Source organism: Salvelinus sp. IW2-2015, unplaced genomic scaffold (genome assembly GCF_002910315.2).
Source record: "Salvelinus sp. IW2-2015 unplaced genomic scaffold, ASM291031v2 Un_scaffold3699, whole genome shotgun sequence".
In the NCBI taxonomy this organism is placed as follows: domain Eukaryota; kingdom Metazoa; phylum Chordata; class Actinopteri; order Salmoniformes; family Salmonidae; genus Salvelinus; species Salvelinus sp. IW2-2015.
In genome coordinates, this window is record NW_019944976.1 from 56,750 (window position 1) to 61,483 (window position 4,734).

Sequence of the window (4,734 nt, forward strand, 5' to 3'; positions counted from 1 at the left end):
CAGTAAAATTTGGTTTAGTCCTTACAAAAATCACATGCAGCAGTTTCTGTAGTGTAGTGGTTATCACGTTAGCTTAACACGCGAAAGGTCCCCGGTTTGAAACCGGGTGGAAACAGTGCTTTCTTTCATAAATGCCTTATTTTGGAACTTCAAATACATGCAGTGAATATCAGTAAAATTTGGTTTAGTCCTTGCAAAAAACACATTCAGCAGTTTCTGTAGTGTGGTGGTTATCACGTTCGCTTTACACGCGAAAGGTCCCCGGTTCGAAACCGGGTGGAAACAGTGCTCTTTGACATATTCAGTAAGAGCTGTATTCATAACAGAGAATAATAGTATTTTGGAAATTCAAATACATGCAGTGAATATCAGTGAAATTTGGTTTAGTCCTTACAGAATTCACATGCAGCAGTTTCTGTAGTGTAGTGGTTATCACATTTGCTTCACACGCAAAAGGTCCCCGGTTCGAAACCGGGTGGAAACAGTGCTCTTTGACACATTAAGTAAGAACTGTATTTATAACAGAGAATAGTTGCTTTCATAAATGCCTTCAGTAAGAACTGTACTTATAACAGAGAATAGTTGCTTTCATATATGCCTTATTTTGGAAATTCAAATAAATGATGTGAATATCAGTAAAATTTGGTTTAGTCCTTGCAAAACCACATTCAACAGTTTCTGTAGTGTAGTGGTTATCACGTTAGCTTAACATTGGAAAGGTCCCCGGTTCGAAACCGGGTGGAAACAGTGCTCTTTGACACATGCAGTAAGAACTGTATTGTGAATAGTTACTTTCATAAATGCCTTACTTTGGAAATTCAAAGACATGCAGTGAATATAAGTAAAATTTGGTTTAGTCCTTGCAAAAACCACATGCAGCAGTTTCTGTAGTGTATTGGTTATCACGTTCGCTTTACACGCGAAATGTCCCCGGTTCGAAACCGGGTGGAAACAGTGGTCTTTGACACATTCAGTAAGAACTGTATTTATAACAGAGAATAGTTGCTTTCATAAAAGCCTTATTTTGGAAATTAAAATACATGCAGTGAATATCAGTAATATTTGGTTTAGTCCTTGCAATAACCAAATGCAGCAGTTTCTGTAGTGTAGTGGTTATCACGTTCGCTTAACACAAGAAAGGTCCCCGGTTCGAAACTGGGTGGAAACAGTGCTTTCTATCATAAATGCCTTATATTGGAACTTCAAATACATGCAGTGAATATCAGTAAAATTTGGTTTAGTCCTTGCAAAAGCCACAAGCAGCAGTTTCTGTAGTGTAGTGGTTATCACGTTCGCTTCACACGCAAAAGGTCCCAGGTTCGAAATCCGGTGGAAACAGTGCTCTTTGACACATTCAGTAAGAACTGTATTTATAACAGAGAATAGTTGCTTTCATAAATGCCTTATTTTGGAAATTCAAATACATGCAGTGAATATCAGTAAAATTTGGTTTAGTCCTTGCAAAGACCACATGCAGCAGTTTCTGTAGTGTAGTGGTTAGCACGTTCGCTTAACACGCGGAAGTTCCCCGGTTCGTAACCGAGCGGAAACAGTGCATTTTGACACATTCAGTAAGAACTTTATTTATAAAAGAGAATAATAATATTTTGGAAATTCAAATACATGCAGTGAATATCAGTAAAATTTGGTTTAGTCCTTGCAAAAACCACATGCAGCGGTTTCTGTAGTTAGTGGTTATCACGTTCGCTTAAGGGATGACAGGTAGCCTAGTGGTTAGAGTGTTGGCCCAGTAACCAAAAGGTGTGCTGAGTTGAGATCCCCCCAAGTTGAACAAGAGTAAAAATCTGTCAACTGCCTTTTTGTATGTTTGAAGAGCCAAAAAGGCAGTTAAACCCACTGTGCCCCTGAACAAGGCAGTTACCGCCAATGTTTTCCTCTGAACAAGGCAGTTAAACGCCACTGTTCCCTGAACAAGGCAGTTATCCACTGTTCCCTGAACCAAGGGCAGTTACCCACTGTTCCCTTGGAACAAGGCTAGTTTAACTCACTGTTCCCCTGAACAGCGCAGTTAACCCCGTGTTTCCCCTGATACAAGGCAGTTAACCCACTGTTCCCCTGAACAAGGCAGTTAACCACTGCTACTAGTCTGTCCATTGTAAATAAGAATTTGATTAAATTATTAGATTAAATAAAGCAACATGGCAACAACACTTTCCCCATACACTGACCCAGATAGTTTGTGTGTATGTATTTAGATATGGTAGGCTACACGTTGCCTATTAAAAAAAATCTATTTTGTTGATATTGTTTTGTGTGGACCCCAAGGAAGAGGAAGATGGACACAGTACCTGGACACAGTACCTGGACCACCTATTGAGATGTGTCATGACACAGTACCTGGACCACCTATTGAGATGTGTCCTGACACAGTAACTGGACCACCTATTGAGATGTGTCATGACACAGTACTGGACCACCTATTGAGATGTGTCATGACACAGTAACTGGACCACCTATTGAGATGTGTCATGACACAGTAACTGGACCACCTATTGAGATTGTGCATGACACAGTAACTGGACCACCTATTGAGATGTGTCGTGACACAGTACCTGGACCACTATTGAGATTTGCATGACACAGTAACTGGACCACCTATTGAGATGTGTCGTGTCATGACACAGTACTGGACCACCTATTGAGATGTGTCATGACACAGTACCTGGACCACCTATTGAGATGTGTTTCATGACACAGTACCTGGACCACCTATTGAGAATGTGCGTGTCATGACACAGTACTGGACCAACCTATTGAGATGTGCCTGACACAGTAACTGCTGGACCACCTATTGAGATGTGCCGTGTCATGACACAGTACCTGGACCACCTATTGAGATGTGTCGTGTCATGACACAGTAACTGGACCACCTATTGAGATGTGTCGTGTCATGACACAGTACCTGGACCACCTATTGAGATGTGTCGTGTCATGACACAGTACCTGGACCACCTATTGAAATGTGCCATGTCATGACACGATGCCGAATGATAATTCTTTTCCTGACACTGGTCATAGACCCAAACAAGATTATTTTGAATATAGCCAAAGGGAGCGTGATAAGATCATTGTTTAGGAGTCCCTTTTTGACATGCCGGGAGGTAATTCTCACCTCTCGAAAGAACTGTTACATTTATCTAATCGCCAGATGAGGACGCATCTACATATAGTCACTCTTAGTGATTATGTGCGTCAAGGCATTATTCCCCCCGGACTCATAAATAACCATCATTGGGATAGCGCACAGATGATTTCTGTGAGCGCTGGTGTGCCATCCTGAACAAATGCTCTATTGATTTAATGATATGAATTGTTGACCAGTTGAAAAAGGATCTTATTGAAATGGATAACATGATTAAAGACAAACGCACAGCTCTACAAATAGCTGTTAATGATGATGGCATATTCAATGAACTGATGAAAACTAACCAAGCGCTCCAGGACAAGTTGTCTACAGAAATAAAGGAACTTAAAATCAAGAAATTCAACCAAGACAAAAAAGACAAGGCCGAGGATAAAGTCTACTTCTGGAGAAACCCTGACAAAGGAGGTCCTGTTCCTCCTCTCCATGACAGACGCAGGAGGGATGCCGCTTACTTCGATCCACCCCCGTCTGACCAACACTCTACAACCAGCGCCTCATCGGCTTCCAGTGGTAGTTTTTTATTCAACGAGAGACTGGGCCGACGGAGGGGCGGAGGTGGCGGAAGGGCGGAAGGGCGGAGGTGGCGGAGGCACGCGCACCGACGAGATGCCCGACGGGGTAAGAAGAAACGACTACCAGAGGAGACCGCTCACACGGTCCCAGAACCCACGGGACTGAGTGTCTTTAATTTATCAAGCAAGATATTGAGCCCTGCCCATGTCTCTTTGCTTAATAAAGGGTTATATTTTGTGCCTACAAGTCAGAGCAACGACTTTGATGTGAAGGTAGACATGTTTAAGTGTTTTTAGAAACATCCGTTTAAGGGAATACTTTAGCTCCCCTAATCGGGATGTTTCTATTGAACCAGTATGTTGCTCACCTGCACAGACTCCGACTCCTTTTAGAAGCAAGAGTTATTTTATACCTCCAGCCAAACGCAGTCACTCTATTGAGACATATTGCAGACTTGTTGAAAAATATGTTGCTCATCTCCTTAAGAACAAACAGGAGTCCAAATCTTTCCATAATTTACCTAAGTTGTAAAACAAGCTTTGCTGATAAGGGTGGGTCGGTTGTACTCCTGGATAGGACAGCTTATTTAAATGATTGTCATAGACAACACCTTTTACAAGAAACTCAGAGGTGACTCCACTTCCCAATTTCAGAATACTAGCTTTACTGTCTTCGATGGGTATTTAAGTTCTGGTCAGTTAACCAAAAAAGAACATGACTTTTTGGCTATTCAACACCATAAAATTGCCACTTTCTATACTTTGCCGAAATTACACAAGAATGTTACAAAACCTCCAGGGCCCCCTATTGTAGCGTGCATTGATGCAGTAACGGCCCTATTGTAGTGGGCATTGATGCAGTAACGGCCCCTATTGTAGCGGGCATTGATGCAGTAACAGCCCTATTGTAGTGGGCATTGATGCAGTAACAGCCCCTATTGTAGTGGGCATTGATGCAGTAAGGTATCAGCATAGTATGTAGCGGCATTGAATGCAGTACAGCCTATTGTAGTGGGCATTGAGCAAGTAAAAAAAAAAAGCCCCCCCTTAAAATTG

The 4,734-nt window shown here is 42.0% G+C and overlaps 4 non-coding genes across 4 annotated transcripts; all 4 read left to right on the forward strand.

Annotated features, from left to right (window-relative positions):
• Positions 1–42: 42 nt before the first annotated feature.
• trnav-aac (transfer RNA valine (anticodon AAC)) lies at positions 43–115 on the forward strand. The gene has a single exon. It is a non-coding gene; the product is annotated as a tRNA-Val (tRNA).
• A 97-nt stretch (positions 116–212) lies between these two features.
• trnav-uac (transfer RNA valine (anticodon UAC)) lies at positions 213–285 on the forward strand. Its single transcript has one exon. It is a non-coding gene; the product is annotated as a tRNA-Val (tRNA).
• A 126-nt stretch (positions 286–411) lies between these two features.
• trnav-cac (transfer RNA valine (anticodon CAC)) lies at positions 412–484 on the forward strand. Its single transcript has one exon. It is a non-coding gene; the product is annotated as a tRNA-Val (tRNA).
• A 397-nt stretch (positions 485–881) lies between these two features.
• trnav-uac (transfer RNA valine (anticodon UAC)) lies at positions 882–954 on the forward strand. The gene has a single exon. It is a non-coding gene; the product is annotated as a tRNA-Val (tRNA).
• Positions 955–4,734: the final 3,780 nt, after the last annotated feature.